This window comes from Tachyglossus aculeatus, chromosome 3 (genome assembly GCF_015852505.1).
Source record: "Tachyglossus aculeatus isolate mTacAcu1 chromosome 3, mTacAcu1.pri, whole genome shotgun sequence".
Lineage (NCBI taxonomy): Eukaryota > Metazoa > Chordata > Mammalia > Monotremata > Tachyglossidae > Tachyglossus > Tachyglossus aculeatus.
The window spans coordinates 30,859,474-30,879,391 of record NC_052068.1 but is presented as its reverse complement, the minus strand read 5'-3'; the positions used below and the strand labels follow the sequence as shown (position 1 = coordinate 30,879,391).

Sequence of the window (19,918 nt, the reverse complement as noted above, 5' to 3'; positions counted from 1 at the left end):
TGGGGATTCAGCCTGTGAGCCCTGTGCGGGAAATTGACTTTGTCCAACCTGATTAACGTGTACTTATCCCAGTGCTTAGTCCAGTGCCTGGCACTCAGTAAGCACCTAAAACATACCTTTTTTTTTTTTTTTTTTTTTTTAAAGGAATGAATCTTTTTCAAAAACCCAGTGGGGTTGCTAGGGGTCACTTTAAAATATGATTGGAGAAGAAGGGACAGTAAACTCTTCACATTCCAAGTGGGGCTCCTGGAATGGTTTCTTCCTCACCCTGAGGGTTGTGGTTTCCATAGGATCTGTTTCTGAAGCGCTGTGGGCCTGTGGTCTGGAGATGAGCAGATGTGAAGCAGAGCAGGAGAATGGAATGCTTTCCCATCTGTAGCTCTTGGCGTACATTACAGCTACTCTGCCCATCCATCATTATAACAAGCACGAACTACCACTCCATTCCCTCTCAACTCCGCCCCCCCCCCCCAAAAAAAAAACCTAAAGTAAAAAGAGTGACCCAAACAAGCTGAGGAGTAGTGATGGTTTTATGGCCTGGAAGGTGCCATTGTGGTGATTTGGGTGACAGTGAAGCAGGCACTTCCACTGATAATCTAATGGTTCCTTAGGAATCATTATGTTCTTAACAGACTGCTCTCCAGGTTTTTTGGTATGATTTATTTTTTTTTAAAGTCAAAGATTAAAATTCAGTCAAGCAGCTCTAGGACTCTGGCGTGAAACACCAGAAAGGTGGACTCTCAAATTCTTAAGGAAGTTGTTTAGGTACACCTACATTCTCTGTGTTCTTGGTCAGGGAATTCATCAGATTGCATGGGGTGAGCATGGACTTTAGCAAGTATGCCCACCAGTCATCTGTTCTCTGCGCACAGTGTTTAAGAAACACTATTATTACAAATCTGATCTAGCTACTTCATTCTCATGCCGTTCCTCATCATATCTGACAGACTTCCAACCTCCTCACCTTTAAAGCTCCACTAAAATCACATCTCCTCCAAGGAGCCTTCCTTAACTAACTTCTCACCTCCCCACCCTGTACTCCTTTCTACACCACTAGTGCACTTATTCTGAACATTGATACTCACCCAATCACCACAGCATTTAGGTACATATCTTTAAGCTCTGTATTTTTTTAATGGCATTTTTTTAAGCACATACTATATGCCAAGAATTGTACTAAGCACTGGAGTAAATACAAGCTAATCAGGTTGGACATGTTCCATGTCCCACATGGGGCTAACAGTCTTAACCCCCATTTTACAGATGAGATAACTGAGTCACAAAGAAATGAAGTGACTTGCCCAGTGTCACAAAGGAGACAAGTGGCAGAGCTAGGGTTATAATCCAGGTTCTTCTGACTCTCAGGCCTGTGCTTTCTCCATTTAGGCCATGCTGCTTGTTCTTCACCGTTGTTCCCCCTATCTGTAATTTATCTTATTGTCTGTCTCCTACTCAATTGTAAGCTTCCCAAGGGCAAAGATCATGCCTATCTACCATATGATCCTCTTTCAAGTGCTTAATACAAAGTTCTGTCCTTAGTAGATACTGCTGACACTTGATTGAGGTCTGGCCAGAAGGAACAAATCACATGGAGAGTCAGGGACTCCATCAACAGGCAGATCACAAACCAGTGTTTCATTTTTACTGGAACATGATTTCAAAGGGTGACCCAGCAACTTTCATTTTCAAGGCAGTAGATTTGTTGAAAACACAAGGTTGTTGGACTCTTTGCCTAAGGAGATTTCTAGCCTCCTGATTGTAGAGGGGGCTGGGTAGGGAACATGTCTACCAACTGTTATTTTGTTATGTCTTGGGAGAGTACGATCTTAGTACAGTGCTCTGCACACAGTAAACGATCAATAAATATTTATAGAAGCAGTGTGGCCTAATGGATAAAGCATGGGCCTGGGGTCAGAAGGACTTGAATTCTAATCCTGACTCTGCCACTTGACTGCTGTGTGACCTTGAGCAAGTCGCTTTTACTTCTCTGTGCCTCAGTAATCTCATAACAATAATACGAATAATTTAAGTGCTTACTATGTGCCGAGCATTGTTCTAAGCACTGGGGGAGATACATGGTTATCAAATTGTTCCACGAGGTGCTCACAGTCTTGATCCCCATTTTAGAGATGAGGTAACTGAGGCACAGACAAGTTAAGCGACTTGCTCAAGGTCACACAGCAGTCAAGTGGCAGAGCCTGGATGAGAACCCACATCTTCTGATTCCCAAGCCTGTGCTCTTTCCACTGAACCACACTGCTTCTCTCATCTGTGGCTCAGTGGAAAGATCACGGGCTTTGGAGTCGGTGGTCATGGGTTTAAATCCCAGGTCTACCACTTGTCAGCTGTGTGACTAACCCAATTACCTTGTATCTATCCCAGCTCATAGATCTGTTCCTGGAACATAGCAAGTGCTTAATAAATATTATTATGGTATTATTACCATTGATTGCTCAGCAGTCCTCTTATCTGTTTGCTGTGGGACTTCTTAAGCAAAGCGTGGGTGGTTAAATGCATCACAGACTACCCAGCAGCCGGGATATTATGATGTGGGGAATAGGAGATATCGACAGACCCATCTCCAATCAATAGTATTTACTGGGTGCCTACTCTGTTCTGTATACTGTGATCTCCCAAATACCTTTTTTTATAGTATTTGTTAATCACTTATTAAATGTCAAACACTCTCCCGAGCACTGTTGTAGATACTCTATTTTATTTGTACATATTTACTCTATTTTATTTTGTTAATATGTTTTGTTTTGTTCTCTATCTCCCCCTTCGAGACTGTGAGCCCACTGTTGGGTAGGGACCACCCCTATATGTTGCTAACTTGTACTTCCCAAGCGCTTAGTACAGTGTTCTGCACACAGTAAGTGCTCAATAAATACGATTGAATGAATGAAAGTGTATTAGGTTAGACACAGTCCTGTCCCTCATTAGGCTCACAGTCTGAGTAAGAGGGAGAACAGAGACACAGAGAAGTGAAGTGACTTGGCCAAGTTCACACAGCATTTGACAGAGCTGAGATTAGAACCCAGGTCATCTGATTCCTAGGCCCATGGTCTCTCCACTAGGCCATGCTGCTTCTCAAGCACTTAGTACGGTGAGGTTAGTAAGCATAACCCCTGCCCTCCAAGAGTTTACAATTCAGTGGGGGGATTGTAAAAGCCCTCCTAAAATCACATAATGGTAATTTTTAGGAGCTTACTATGTGCCAGGCACTGCTCTAGATGCTTCAGTAGATACAAGGTAATTCATTCATTCAATCATTTATTGAATGCTTACTGTGTGCAGAGCACAGTACTAAGCACTTGGGAAGTACAAGTTCGCAACATATGGAGACTGTCCCTACCCAATAGTGGGCTCACAGTCTAGAAGGGGGAGACAGACAACAGAACAACACATTAATAAAATAAATAGAATAGTAAATATGTACAAGTAAAATAGAGTAATAAATATGTACAGACATATACAGGTGCTGTGGGGAGAGGAAGGAGGTAGGGCGGGGGGAATGGGGAGGGGGAAAAGGAGGGGGCTCAGTCTGGGAAGGCCTCCTGGAGGAGGTGAGCTCTCAGTAGGGCTTTGAAGGGAGGAAGAGAGCTAGCTTGGTGGATATGCGGAGGGAGGGCATTCCAGGCCAGGGGGAGGACGTGGGCCTGAGGTCGATGGTGGGACAGGTGAGAACGAGGCACAGTGAGGAGATTAGCAGCAGAGGAGCGGAGGGTGCAGGTTGAGCTGTAGAAGGAGAGAAGGGAGTTGAGGTAGGAGGGGGCGAGGTGATGGACAGCCTTGAAGCCGAGGGTGAGGAGTTTTTGCCTGATGCGTAGGTTGACATAGTCCCTGTCCTACATGGGACTGTCTTAATCCCCATTTTATAGATGAGGTAACTGAGGCCCAGGAAAGTGAAGTGACTTTCCCAAGGTCACACAGCAGATAAGTAGCAGTACTGAGATTAGAACCCATGACTTTCTGACTCCCTAGCCCGTGCTTTATCACTATGGCATGCTGCTTCTCCAAGGAATCTTCCCTGACTAGGCCCTTGTTTCCCCTATCCCTGTGTGTAGACACGTGTTTGGCTTGTGTTCCTTTTAAGCACTTTGATGCTCACCCCAGCCCCACAACACTCATGCACATACGCTTATTCTCTTCCATTTCCCCTATCTGTATTAATCTCTGACTTCCCCTGTATATGCAAGTTCCCTGTGGGCAGTGATTGTCTACAAACTTGATTTTGTTGCACTCGGTGCTCTGAACACCATAAGCGCTGTTCAATAAATACCACTGACTGGGGAAGACAGATATTAAAATTACTTTATAGCTGGGCTCTCTGTCCAAACTGACTGCTCATATTGTGTGGTATTTAAGCACCTATTGTATGCCCAGCACTGTACTAAGCACTGGGGTTGTTGCAAGTCAGGTTGGATGGTCCCAGTCCCACATGGGGTTCACAGTCTTAATCCTCATTTTACAGATGAGGGAACCAGAGAAGTGAAGTGACTTGCCCAAGGTCACAGGGGCCCTGCTGCTTAGCCGGGGAGGGAAGTGGCATCTAGCGCAACTGCCCCAACTTGCCTTACTGTGATGACAGCACTCTGAATGTCTCACAAGGAATTTTTCTACCACCCAAGTGCTGACTTGAACTCCAGTCTCTCCATGGAGTCACTGTTTATGGTTTCTACCTTCTCACTAGAGCAAGGGGTCCAACTCTCTAAATTCACTGGCGGGCCTTAAATATGACCACAAATTGGTAAAAAATTTGCCTGTAAAAATATTTCAATATGTGTTATGGGAGGGGACACTAGTGGCAGAAGCAACATTGTTTGTTCTGCAGTGAGGCCCAAGAGTAGTGCTTCTTGGGGTATTGGCTAGCTTTCCTACATTGGCTTCTGCTCCCTAGGTTGCCTGGGGTGACCCTGGCAGCCTTAACATCCCAGAAGGTCTGGGAGTGCTGAACCATAGAGGCCCTCCCCTTCCTGGCTGGGGAGGGAAGTCAGTCAGCCAATTGTATTTATTGAGCACTTACTGTCTGGAGAGTACGCTATAACAATAGACACATTCCCTGCCTATGGCGAGCTTACAGTCTAGAGGGAAGACAGACATTAATGTAAATAAATAATTTCTCTCCTGTTGCAGCAGCCACTTCCAGGGCTGGCAAGCCACTCACTGTCACCTACCTGGGTTCTGGGTCCCAGCCTAGAGTTCCCAGGCTGTTAGGTTCCCACTTTCAGGCTTAGTGTCCCCGTCTCCACTGAACCTTGTGAGGTCCTGGCTTCCCTCTGCCCATTCCACTTTTCCAATGATGCATGTGCCTGGCTGCAGGGTGGGAAGAAGAAGGAGATGCTTTTTATGTCAAGTCCTTCCGTTCCTTCCATCTCTCCTCTCCTTCTCCCCTCCCCACCCTCAACACTTTTTATTCATTGTTTCTCCTCTTTTTATCCTTACCTTTCCCTCCCACCCATTTCTTTCCCCTCCTTCTACCTTCCATTTTTCTCCTTCCTTCTACCTATCTCTTCTCCGACTTCCAACCCCCTTAGTATTTCATTAATTCACTCAATCACATTTATTGACCATTTACTGTGTGCAGAACATTGTACTAAGTGCTTGGGAGAGTACAAGACAACAATAAAGACACCTTCTCTGCCCACAATGAGTTCACAGTCTAGAGTCTAAAGTTTACAGTCTAATCTCTTCTTCCTACCATCAGGTCAGGTTTTTCTGAGGGGAGGGAGCCATAGTATAAGCCCCTTTTGGGCAGGGATCATGTCTATTAACCCTCCAAAATGCTTAGTACAGTGCTATGCACGGAGTAAGTACTCCAAAAATGCCATTGATTGATTTGAGGGCTCTGTGGTGGGAGAAGGGAGGGAGAGCACCACAGTTTCTGGATATTTTCTGGTTAACACCTCGCTCCCTCCCTCCCCATATATCTGAGAAGCAGCATGGCTTGGTGAAAAGAGCATGGGCTTTGGAGTCAGAAGTCATGGGTTCAAATCCCAGTTCTACCAACTGTCTGTTGTGTGACTTTGGGCAAGTCACTTAACTTCTCTGTGCCTGTTACCTCATCAGTAAAATGGGGATTAAAACTGTGAGCCCCTCGTGGGACAACCTGATCACCTTGTAACCTCCCCAGAGCTTAGAACAGTGTTTTGCATATAGTAAACACTTAACAAATATCATCATCATTATTATTATTATTATCTGGGTTTGTATATCCTGGGGAGAGTTCACTGGGCACTCAGCCTCACCTAGCCATGGGCCAAATATACTGTTTGTAGAAATAATAATTCCCTGAGGTTGTCAACTCTGCACTAGGCCTTCTGGGTAGCACTCAGGGCCAGTGGATCAATTTAGCCAGATGAGATTGAGGTGGACACAAGCCCCAGAGGAACCTCTGGAAAAGTGTGATTAAAGATGACAGATGGCAGATCTGCAGGACAGTGGTGATGGGAGTGGAGAAGGACAAAGGCCATCCTAAACTTCTTAGAGTTGACCAGAAGGCAGCCATCAAAAAGCCAGAAGACAAGGCAGTACACACTACTGTGTAAATGAGGAAACTGAGGCACAGAAGTTAAATGACTTGCCCAAGGTCACACAGACAAGTGTAGAAGCTGGGATTAGAACCCAAGCCCTTTCCACTAGGCCATACTGCTTCCTTTGGTACAGTGCTTAACACATGCCATATTTCTTATCATTCTAATTAGAGTCCTTATCATTGGCTTTAAGACACTAAATCACCTTGTCTCTTCTTACCTTCCTGATTTCCTACTCCAACTCAGCCTGCACACTTTACTCCTCTAATGTCAAGCCCTTAATTCAGTGCTCTGCACACAGTAAGTGTATTTATTGAATGAATAAATAATGCCAACCTACTCATTGTACCTCAGTCTCATTTTATCTCACCACTGACCTTTCACCCATATCCTGCCTCTGGCTTGAAACATCCTGCCTCCTTAAATCCAACAGCCAGGTACTCTTCCCGTCTTCAAAGTCTTACTGAAGGGACATCTCCAAGATCTCTTCGACTGAATAGGCTTTCATTCCTCTTCTCCCATTCCCTTCTAAGTTGCCCTCGTATTGGATTTGCACCCTCTATTCACCCCTCCCTCAGCCCCCACAGCACTTATGTACATATCTGTAATTTATTTATATTAACGTCTGTTTCCTCTCTAGATGGCAAGCTTGTCATGGACAGGGAATGGGTCTACCAACTCTGTTATTTTGTATTCTTCCATCCCGGCTCTGCCACTTGTCTGCCGTGTGACCTTGGTGTCACTTCACCTCTCTGTGTATTGGTTACCACTTCTGCGAAATGGGGTTAAAGCTGGGAGCCCCATGTGGGACACGGATTGCGTTCAGCTTGATCATCTTGTATCTACCCCGGTGCTTAATACAGGGTTCTGCACACAGTAAGCACTGAATAAATATGATTGATTGCAAAACCTTTGAAAGAGGCAGCAATCAGGCAAGCTGGAAGGTGATCCAGGCCTAGGGTAAAAAGATTAATTAGTCATGAGAGGATCCACCTATAGCCCTAGCTCTTGTAGGAAAGTGAAACAAGTACAGAACTAGGAACAGCGACACTTGTTGAATCAGTGTCCCAACTACCGGCGCAGAGCCATGTAAATCTGAAGTAACTGTGGCCTGCAGAGGAAGCCTGCTGTGACCTGACAGACTGGACCTTGATTCATAATCCCTGCCAGGCATAGTAAGGAGATGTTGCAATATCACAGTCTCAAGGTGGTTCTTCCTGGATATAGGCTTGAAGAATAACCAGGGAATTACTTAATCTTTTCTGGGCTGTTGTCTGGAGAATCTCAGCAATCGTGCTGAGAGTTAATAAGCCAACCTTATCTCCACTTGGGAGCTTCTCCCCAACTCCCCAGTTAGTGTTCCAAGTTTCTGGTTGGCGGTTCAAGCTGTGATTGGGAAAGAACTTTCCTGACAGTGAACTAGATGGTGAAAGGTGTATATGTGAGATTCAAAAGCCCTGTAATAAACTCTGTTTGGGACCTAACATTTTGGTCTTGTTGGAAGGGGGGCATGACCTCATTTGAATGAGTAGCTAGTCTTAATTCAAAGCAAATCCTCCTTGGGAATCCAGATGGTCCACCAACTTAAAGGCAATACTACACTCGTTTCTGGTTGAGGTGAGTAGGAGACTAGATGTTAGGTGGTCATGCAAGTAGCCACTGTTTTGGTGTGTGGAAGTGGGGCATCTATAGACAAGGAGGATGGCACAGTTATAAAGGTGAATTGTGCCTATAGACTGTGGGAAACAGACCAGCCTAGAAGGAAGCCATCAGGAGAGGGGCTGCTCTTCTTGATCAGAACGATTGTGACCCCCAAGAAAAAAATGAAATACCTCCCCTAATAATAATAATGGTATTAAGTGCTGCTATGTACCAGGAACTGCTCTAACTGCTGGGATAGATACAAGCTAATTGGGTTGAACACAGTCCCTGCCCCACTTTTATGACTTATAGTCTTAATCCTATTTTACAGATGAGAGACGTGAGGTACAGAGAAGTGGTGACTTACCCACGGTCACACAACAGACAAGTGGCAGAGCTGGGATTACAACCCAGGTCCTTCTGACTCCTAGCCACATGCTGTATCCACTAGGACCCACTGTTTCTCTAGCTGCAAATGAATCCGCATAGCCTGGGACAGAGTGTTTTGTGTTCACAGAGTGGAAAGGATTGGAAATTGGTTACTTTTAACTCTAAGCAGATAAAATCTTATTGTCAGTACTGTATTCTGTGAATTTGAAAGACATGTAGTAGGTGGAAATTATTGGAGTTGGAGGATTTGGATTGTTGGTGATTGGCCAATTAAACTCTGTCACAGTTTGACTGAGAAATGTTGATGGTGGTATCAGCTCTGGGTTGCTGTAAGGCCTGTAGATCTCTCTGGAGAAATCATCCAGGAAGCTCCTTTTATGCCACTCAGTGGATTTGGTTCCACCCAAATTGTCCGTTTTGTCAGCATCCTGTGTTTATCTTGCCCCTTGAGTCAGCTGAACGGAGTGAAGCTGCTCATTGGAATAATTCAGACACAGGAAATGAGTATAGAGGTGGGCACTAATACCACAAGGTGTATTGGGGGGAAAATGAGTAGTTAAACTTCAGCAATTCAGCCCCATCACTAGAGAGAAGTTGGCATGAACCTGCCTTAGTAAATCTGGTATCATGCCAGCTTGACTCTGGCCAGAAGAACTAGAAGGGTAATAGTGCCAACACACACCAGTTCTGAAATAAAAATAATAATAGTATCTGTGAAGCATTTACTATGTGCCAAGCATTGAACTAAGTGCTGAGGTAGTTACAAGATAATCAGACCGGTAGCAATCTCGGTCCCACATGAGGATCTTAATCCTAAGGTGAGGGATAACAAGGATATGATTTCCAGAAAGAAGTCAAATGACTTGCTCAGGGTCTCACAACAGGTAAATGGCAGAGGTGGGATTACAACCCAGGTCTAATCCCTAGTATGGAAGATAAAGAAATTGATAGAGGACATAAACGTTCTTTTAATGGGGGAAGGTGGGGATGGTTGGCCTGACTTACCTCCTTCCCCTCCCCACAGCACCTGTATATATGTTTGTAAATATTTATTACTCTATTTTACTTGGTTCATATGTTTTGTTGCCTGTCTCCCCCTTCAAGACTGTGAGCCTGCTGTTGGGTAGGGACCATCTCTATATGTTGCAAACTTATACTTCCCAAGCACTTAGTACAGTGTTCTGCACACAGTAAGCACTCAATAAATACGAATGAATGAATGAATAATGGTAAGGTGTTTGACTTCGGATCAGAAGATTGAAGGTTCAAACCACCCTCACCTTTGCCTTACACGTGGACGGTCCCCATTTAAAAACCAGGCCGAAGCACGTTTTAGAGAAATAGCATTATGTAGTGGATAGAGCAAAAGCCTGGAAATCAGAAGGTTATGTGTTCTAATCCCAGCTCTTCCACTTGTCTGCCATGACCTTGGGCAAGTCACTTGACTTCTCTGTGCCTCAGTTACCTCATCTGTAAAATGGGGATTGAGACTTTGAGCCCCGTGTGGGGCAGTGACTGGGTCCAATCTGATTATCCTGTATCTACCCCAACTCTTAGTACAGTGCCTGGCAAATAGTAGGTGTTTAACAAATACCGTTATTATTACTATTATTATCATTACCATTATTAATTTTTAAGTGCTTACTATGTGCTAGGCACTATGTTAAGCACTGGGATAGATAAAAGCTAATCAGGTTGTGTGACATACTGATTACACACTGGGCTCGCAGTCTTAATCCCCATTTTACAGATGAGGTAATTGAAGCACAGAAAAGAGAAGTGACTTGGCCAAGGTCACACAAGACAAATGGCAGAGTCAGGATTAGACCTGTGCTCTTTCCACTAGGCAATCCTGTTTCTCAGAGGGGATGAATTTACAGAATTAGACTAAAGGAAGGAGAGTCTTGAGTAATCTCCCAACTTTTCCTCTGAAAAAGTTATAAATGTTTTCCCATGAATTCCATAATATAACAAATTCTAGCTTCTGGGCCTCCAAATGCTAATGAATGCTGCTTTTCTAGGATATTGTGTCTACAGAAGTATTGATGAGGAAAAGATACTCAAAAGATATTTTGATTTGGAATGGTTCTACTCTTTTTTTAATGAGAAGGATGAAATGAGTGCAAATATAGCAAGCATTTTGTGCAGGAGAGTGTCCTTGTACTTGTTCCAGGGGAAATTTTAAGGAGTCAAAATGTTGAGTGGTCCCCTGGCATGAAAACTGAATTAATCCCAAACCCAAAGCTTTCACCTCAGTAGAAAGGTGTAGGGTTGAGAGGACAAAAACGCAATAAGACTCAAATAGCAGGTTGACATAAATATTAGTAATAGTATTTAAGCACTTCTATCAACTGGCAATTAAACACATAAATTTAAGTAATAGTATTTATTAAGCACTTACTGTGTGCAGCCACTGTACTCAGAGAGAATATGAATATAGGAATTAGACATTGTCCCTATCCCTTGGGAGGCTCAGTTTCTGTATAACAGATGGAAAAAGTTTCTTCTTCAGTTATACAGATAACTCAGATTCAATTTTTCCTTCCCAACTTTAAAATAGTATGCAAACTGCCTAGATTGGGAAACTGGATTAGGTCCGTTTCAATCCAACTATGGTATTTGAGCACTTACTGTGTACAGAACCCTGTACTAAACTCTTGGGAGAGTACAGTATCAACTGAGTTGGTAGACATGACTTTTGCTTGCTAGGAGCTTCAGCCTGGAGGGGGAGACAGACATTAAAATAAATGAATTAAATATACTTCATTGCTGTTAATGAAATGCCAACAGGATTAAAGGTGACAAACTCAATACTGTACAGTATATTGTTGTCTAACATTGCTAAATAAGGCAGTGTTGACTTCGTAAATGTCTATTGCTAGCCCTCCATTATATTAACTTATCCCATTCTCCCTCCCTTTGGTTCTTCCCCAGCACAGTTCTCCAGAAAGGGATTTCCCAGCATCACCAGTGAGAATCTGGGTCTGGTGCTTGCCATACAGCTCTGTTAAAGCTGTGTCTGGCTTCACCCCCATTATAATAGAAGAGTTAGTTGTGCTGGAACAGTGGCAAATTCAGTGAATCTGATTTCAGGCAAATTATGGATTTAGCATCCCTGTCTGAGGTTTCTGCAGTTGGCATATTGCATGACATACTGGGGGATTTCCAGGCATGCTGGAGAACATGGCGACCCTCTCTTCCTGAGAGGTAATTATGCGTTTTTCAAATGCTGTTCTGTGTACGAAATGACTCCAGACAAATATTGACTTGTTACTAGAAAACTCTTCAGGAGGATAATGAGCCAGTGATTTTTTTTTTCCCCCCTGCCTCCTGATTCTCGGTGGTGGTGGTGATGTCAAACTGTCCCCTCCATTAGCGCTCTCTATTGACTTTTGAATTCTAGGAATAATTCGGTAATTGACAATTATGCCAGGTCCACATGGAGCATCAGTGGAAAAGAGCAAATATCTCTAGGCACTTAGATCTGTACCCTTTAGGAACCTGTTACTCACCCTACCTTCAGCCCCACAGCACTCATGTCCATATTTGTAATTATTTATATTAACATCCGTCTCCGCCTTTATACTGTAAGCTCAATGTGGGCAAGGGATAGGTCTACTAACTCTGCAGTATTGTACACTCCCAAACGCTTACAATGCTCTGCTCACAGTAAATGCTCAGCAAAGCAGTGTGGTTTAATGGAAAGAGCATTCACCTGGGAGTCAGAGAACCTGGCTTCTAATCCTGGCTCTGTCACTTGTCTGCTGTGTGACCTTGGGCAAATCACTTAACTTTTCTGTGCATCAGTTAGCTCATCTGTAAAACAGGAATTAAATGTGAGCACCACATGGGATGTGGACTATATCTGATTTGGTTGTATCAGCCCCAAACTGTATTAAGTGTATAGCACACAGTAAGCACTTAAGGTAATTGTCCTTTTTTTTTTTTTCCCTCTCTTCAGGGCCTGTTCATGTAAGACTGCAGTGGGCTCTATCCTTAGCCCTGAGGCCTCAGTGCCTTGCCTCAGATTTAAATGCTATAGTAAGCCCTTGACAAATGCCATCATTATTATTTAACCTTTTTTTGCCAGGGCACAAATGACTTCCTAAGGCCAAGCAGGATTTCCAGGGTAGGCATACAAAGAGGGAAGTCCCAATCCCAGCACTTAAGTAACAGAACCACATGTTTCCTTTCTAGCTCGTGCTGACCATCTGTCACTTGAGATTTTTTTTTTTTTCTTTTGGAAGGGGCAAGGGAGAAAGAAATCTGAACTTGACTCGATCTTGTCTGATTTTCTTGTTCTTCACTTCCTAATGATGAATGACTCATGTTGTAGGTTAGCACGGCATGCGTGGGTAATTCAACCCCTGGGAGCCAGCAAGAAATCATGGTCAAAAGACACTTTCCTTCTACCTGCAGGCTACCTGTGTATCTGCCTTCCAAATCTGACCACCTCTCACCACCAACTATCAGGACATTAGTTATTCGAGCAGAGATCAGTATTCTCTACTATCCATTAAACTACTTTGTTGCTGACACACCTGCATTGTTTTGAATTAAAAGTCCACATAACTCTGGGCTTCCATCATTTTGGACGTTAGGGGGTTTGTGGTATTGTTTACTTTTGTGTTTTGGGGGCTGGTGGGAGGGATGGAGTTGCTTGGGCTTGGGGGTGTCATTTACATCAAGTCTTTTTGCAGGATTCATTCATTCAATCGTATTTATTGAGTGCTTACTGTGTGCAGGGCACTGTCCTAAGTTCTTTGGAGAATACAATACAACAATAAGCAACCATGTTCTCTGCCCACATTGAGCTTATGTTCTAAAGGGGTTGACAGACATTAATATAAATTACAAATACATACATAATAGCTGTGGAGCTGGCAGGCAGGGGGATGACTAAAAGGAGAATGTCAGGACAATGCAGACGGGACTGGGAGAAGAGAAAAGGAGGGCTTAGTTAGGGAAGGCCTCTTGGAGGAGATGTGCTTCCAATAAGGCTTTGAAGGCCACAAAAGTAATTGTTTGTCAGAGTTAAGTAGGTAGGGCATTCTAGGCCAGAGGCAGGAGGTGGGAGAGGGTTTGGCATTGAGAAAGACCTGGGATAGTGCCTGGGATTTGTCTTGAGCTCTTGCTTTGGTTGTCTTAAGGCAGACATGTTCACTGGCTACAGGCCACGGATGGCCTTTGTAGATATGGGACACTGGGACAGTGTGACATTGAATTCATTACACCAGGCACCCAGAGTATTGTGATCACGTCAGCGGAAATCTTCCTGAGTCTGTTTATCTGGAGCTTCCTCTGACCCTCCTTCTTGCTCCATGGTCTTTACATTCCTCTCCCAGGTCTCTCTGAACAGGAGCATTTCCTCCAACCTTGGGACTTGGTTGCAGGAAGCAAGATGAGTGGAGGCTGGTGCTTAGAAGTGCCAGACATAGACACATCTGGTACTGTGATCCCACTGGGATGAGGGACAGTCCAACCAAAAGCCATATGAATGGTCACCTGAAAAAAGAGAGCCCGTTAATTTACCTCATCCTGCCGATCAGCTGAGGAGTAAGTCCCGAGGGCACTTGAAGTTTGTGACACTCTCCCCATATAATATCCGGAGTCACCTTGCTCTCCAGCTGTTTCTGTCATTAACACTTTGTTTTGTTCTTGCTGGCCTGTTTAGCAATCCATGAGACTATCATTCCAGGCGTATTGTATTTGCTAACTTGGGGAGGGAGAGAGAGTGAGTCCAGTTTTCAGGGGTTCAGTGCTGAAGTTCTTAAACTGGAAACATGGAGTGTGAGGTTTAGATGTAAAAGTGGAGACCGAAGAATTATTATAATTTGGGTATTAAGCAATTTATTACGTGTCAAACACTGTTCTAAGCACTGGGATAGATGCAAATGAATCAAGTCCCTCTCCCACACAGGGCTCACAGTTCAAGTAGGAGGGAGAATGGGCTAATTGAATCCCATACTAGTTTGCCCAGTGATGCTGTACAACTTAAGTTTGGGAACTTGCCAAAGCACATGAGGCAGACCCGTATTAATATTGTATGAGGCAGTAAGAGTACCTTATGCATGAAACCAGAGCTTAAAATGCAACCGAACAGTAGTCCCTTCTCTTAAAGGGGCCAGAACCTATTTCCAAAAGAATGCTGATGTGTTACTGCCCACTAGCTTTATCTTTGATTAGCATGCAAACCCCAGAAGAGTTTCTGAGGAAAGAGCAGTGAATCTTAGCAGACACTCTTTATGCATTTGCCCCAGCACTTAATACAATGCTCTGCATTTGATAAATATGATTGAATGCACAAAATGGCACAGAAGTATAAAGATTGTGCAGGGAATATGTCTACCAACTCTACTGTATTCTGGTATCCCAAGCATTTAATACAGTGCTCTTCACACAATCTTCTTCAAATACCATCGTGTCATTTCCAGCCCATAGCGACTCCAGGGACACAGCCTCTTCAAAAAATCCCATCTTGTCATAAATTTGTTCTGATATTTGTATCCATAGTTTTCTATGTACACAGTAAATACTCAAATACCACTGACAATCTTCTATCATGACAAGGTGAAGAGTAAAGCAGGAGTTTCCACTTGGTAGGCATTGTACTAAGCTCTCGGGTAAATACAAGATCATCAGGACCCACATGAGGCTCTAAGTAGGAGGAAGAACTGATTTTTGAATCCCTAATGTAGAGATGAGGGAACTGAGGCAAATAGAAGTGTGACTTGCCCAAGCTCACATAGCATAACAGAGCCATGCAAAGATCTTCTGACTCCTAGACCTGTGCTTTTCCCACTAGGTCACACTGCTTTTCAATGAGTAGAAAAGGCAGGAAGTTTTCATCAGTGCAGCAAAAGAATAATAATAATAATGATAGCATTTATTAAGTGCTTACTATGTGCAAAGCACTGTTCTAAGTGCTGGGGAGGTTACAAGGTGATCAGATGAGGTCACTGAGGCACAGAGAAGTGAAGTGACTTGCCCAAAGTCACATGGCTGGCAGTTGGCGGAGCCAGGATTTGAACCCATGACCTCTGACTCCAAAGCCCGGGCTCCTTCCACTGAGCCACGCTTCTTCATAAAACATATCTTAAAAAGATATATGCTTAAAAAGAATCCCTTTTTAAGTCCTGAAACCAAAAGTAAATAGAACTCTTCCTTCAAAAGAAACTTTAAAAATCTCCATCTCTTAGTTTGCAGGAACCAATTTGTATTTTCATTATCTCACATGAGATCACTAATCAGCCCTGCTTCCTGTTGAGATAAATCACTCATTTTGAGAGGTCCCAGACTGCTGGTGCTGAAATGCTATCTGCTTTGAGTATGAACTTTATATGTCTTCTGTTCTTATTGAGGAAGGATCATTGATTTTTTTTTTTTCTTCTTGGTATTGTCTAACGTACATGACTCAGGGATGTAGCAGTCTTTTCTTGGCTAGCTTTGGCTAATACCTAAGTGAATAGACAAACAAAATTAAGTTATTTTGGGGAGAATCAAAGTTATCCTTCCTCTGTTAACTTTTAATAGCAAATATTGCTTGCTTATAACTATACCTTATCACATAATAGGTTTCGTTTTATAAGCCAAAATCTGGATCCCGTTAATTTCTGCAGGTGACAGAAACTTTAATACTGCATTTTAAGGTATAAAAAGTAATAGTTGTTTTATTTTCCTTTTATATCACTACAGAGATAAAATATACTTAGGTTAAGTTGAGTCCTACTCAAAGTTTCTTTCTAAATAAAGACCTACCCTTCTACCTCTTATGCCATATGAACCGTTTTCCAATCTATTCTCTGCTTAATACTTTAGCATCAGGCACTGTACAGTACTTGATGATTTCTTCTTGCTTTGAAAAATAGCTTTTATTCCATAACACAACCTCTTATTCAAAATTGGACCCATTCTCTCATTCCTTTGTGAAACTATTGGCTTAAGATAATTTACCATTTGGGAACCAGATTCTCTGGGGCTGGAGGCAGCTGCATGAACTATTTAATTCAGTTGTATTCATCGTGCAATTACTATAAGCAGAGCACTGTACTAAGCACTTGGAAGAGTACAATATAACAATAAGCAGATATATTCCTTGCCATAAATATCTTAGTTTAGAGGAAGAGCTTAGACACACTGCTCAGAACTGGAAAGTGTTTTATATTTCTCCACCACTAGCTTTCTGTACTACTCTGGGACAGTGACAAATGGATGATGTAGATGAGGATAGCCTTTTTTTCTTTTTAATATGCCCATTATTTGTCTTTTTGATTAACTATGGTGTTTCAACTTGAATTCATTGCTTTTTGTTTGTGCCTTTTAAATACTGGATTGGAAGAAAAAAATGAAAATACAAGGAGGTGGATCAGCTGGGGGAACAATATAATAATAATGATGATGATGACATTTATTAAGCACTTACTATGTGCAAAGCACTGTTCTAAGCCCTGGGGAGGTTACAAGGTGATCAGGTTGTCCCACGGGGGGCTCACAGTCCTAATCCCCATTTTGCAGATGAGGTGACTGAGGCACAGAGAAGTGAAGTGACTTGCCCAAAGTCACACAGCTGACAATTGGCAGAGCTGGGATTTGAACCCATGACCTCTGACTCCAGAGCCTGGGCTCTTTCTACTGAGTCACGCTGCTTCTCCAGATATGAAGTCTGTATGCAGAGTCATCCTGGTAAGGAGGCACCATTCATTAAATTATAAGCTCCTAGAGAACAGGGAGTGAGCCAGTCCATCATTCTAATTCTGTGCTTCCAAGCACCTAACACAGTACTCTGCACACTCCTAAGTTCTAATGTACATTCCTGCAGTATTTACATGGCAGAAGGGCTGTTTATGGCATCTATGACAATTGTATTTATTGAGCACTTACTGTGTGCAGAGCATTGTACCAAGAGATTGGGAGGGTCCAAAGTGACAGACACATTCTCTACCCACAATAAGCTTACATTCTAGAGGTGGAGACAGACATTAATAAAAATAAATTACAGATATGTACATAAGTGCTGTGGTGCTGGGAGGAGAGATGAATCAAAGGAACAAGTCAGAGTGATGCAGAATGGGCTGGGAGAAGAGGAAAGGAGGGTTTAATCAGGGAAGGCCTCTTGGAAGAGAGATGCCTTCAGTCAAGCTTTTAAGTGGGAGAGTGTAACTGTTTGTCATAAGGGAGGGCATTCCAGGCCAGAGGCAGGACATGGGCAAGGGGTTAGTGGTGAGGTAGATGAGATCGAAGTACAGTGAAATGGTTAGCATTAGAGGAACAAAATGTGCAGGCTGGGTTGTAGTATTTATTCATTCAATCAATCATATTTGAGCACTTACACTGTGCTAAGTTCTTGGGAGAGTACAATACAACAATAAACAGACACATTCTCTGCCCACAGTGAGCTTACAGTAGAGAAGCAGCATGGCTCAGTGCAAAAAGCAAGGGCTTTGGAGTCAGAGGTCATGGGTTCAAACCCCGGCTGTGTGACTTTGGGCAAGTCATTTAAATTCTCTGTGCCTCAGGTCCCTCGTGTAAAATGGGGATTGACTGTGAGCCCTCCTTGGGACAACCTGATCACCTTGTAACCTCCCCAGTGCTTAGAACGGTTCTTTATACATAGTTAGTGCTTAATAAATGCCATTGTTATTATTAGAAGGGGGGAGACAGACATTAATATAAATAAATTACAGCTATGTACGTAAGTGCTGTGGGGCTGCAAGGGAGGAAGAACAAGAGGAGCAACTCAGGTTAATGCAAAAAGAAGTGTGAGAAGAGGAAAGGGGGGGTGGTGCTTAGTCAGGAAAGTCCTCTTGGAAGAGATGTCCCTTCAGTAAGGCTCTGAAGGAGGGGAGAGTAATTGTCTGTCTGTTGGATGTGAGGAGGGAGGGTGTTCCAGGCCAGCGGAGAGTAGTGAGGTAGGAGGAGACAAGGTGATTGAGTGCTTTAAAGTCAATGGTGAAAGGTTTCTGTTTGATGTGAGGGTGTCTGGGCAACCACTGGAGGTTCTTGAGGACTGGGGAGCATGGATTGAAAACTGTTGCAGAAATATGATCTGGGCAACAGAGCGAAGTATGGAACGGAGTGTGGAGAGACAGGAGACTGGTAGATCAGCAAGGAGACTGATGCAGCAATCAAGGGGAGACTGGAATAAAATGGTGGGACAGCAGTCCAAAACCCACTTACTGTCATCCAAGTAAACCACTTTATTTTGTATTTATTTGCTCCTCAGTTTTCCTTCTCTCATTTCCATTTACCCCATTCTTGTGGCTTTGGGGTGATCCCACCAACCTCAACTGCCTTCTGGAACATTTAGAGAAAGGGCAGGTGTCCACTTCTTTCCCTGCTAATTGGCAGCTTTGGAAGTGATGACTACATTCAAAGTTCTGGAAAGGAATGCAAAGATTATGGAGCAAGTTGTGGGGAAATAGGTCCTTGGGAGAAACACTCTAGGTTTGAAGGGACAGCAAAATGGACTGGCAATGCTAGTAGTTACGTTGTGTGACCAGTGTATTTCATGTGCTTACTGTGGGCAAAGCATTTAAATAAACCCTTGAGAGAGTATAACAGAGTTGGTAGGCACACTCCCTGCCCACAGTGAGCAGCTTATCTAGAGGGGGAGATGCACATTCATATAAATAAATAAATTGAAGATATATAACAAAGTGCTGTAGAGCCTAGGGAGGGGTGGTTAGAGTGCAGATCCAAGAAGGAAGTAATAATAAAGGCATTTATTAAGCGCTTACTATGTGAGACTAGAGGAAATGAGGGCTTGGTTAGGGAAGGCTTCTTGGAGGAGATATTCTTTTAATAAAGCTTTGAAGGTGGGGAAAATGATGGTCTGCTGGAATTGAGGAGGGAGGGCATTCCAGGCAGGTTGTGGGTGAGGGGTTGGTGAGATAATTGAGATCGAGGTATGGTGAGATAATTGAGATCGAGGTATAGTGAGCATTGTATTGGTATTAGAGGAGCAAAGTGTATGAGCTGGGTTGTAACAGCAAATCAGGGAGGTAGCTTTGTGGGACAACAAGGTAATTGAGTGCTTTAAAGCTGAAGGTAAGGAGTTTCTGTAAGGAGGTGGATGGGCAACCAACCACTGGGGATTCTTGAGGAGTGGGGAAACATAGACTGAATGCTTTTGTAGAAAAATAACCTGGGCAGCAGAGTGTAGTGGAGACAAACAGTAGGCACGAGGTCAAAAAGAAGACTGATGGAGAAACACCATGGAATAGGATATGTGCTTGGATTAACATGACAGCAGTTTGGATAGAGAGAATAGATATGTTATGTACACCAATGTGATCAGTATCTGCAAAGACTGTGTCTGTGCCCACCCTATCCCCTGGAGTAGAACAGTGCCATGT

At 43.4% G+C, this 19,918-nt stretch overlaps 1 protein-coding gene across 15 annotated transcripts in view; it reads left to right on the top strand.

Annotated features, from left to right (window-relative positions):
* Positions 1 to 19,918, top strand: part of KCNMA1 (potassium calcium-activated channel subfamily M alpha 1) — a 950,458-nt gene that overhangs the window by 94,426 nt on the left and 836,114 nt on the right. The gene's annotated exons all lie outside the window — the stretch shown is intronic.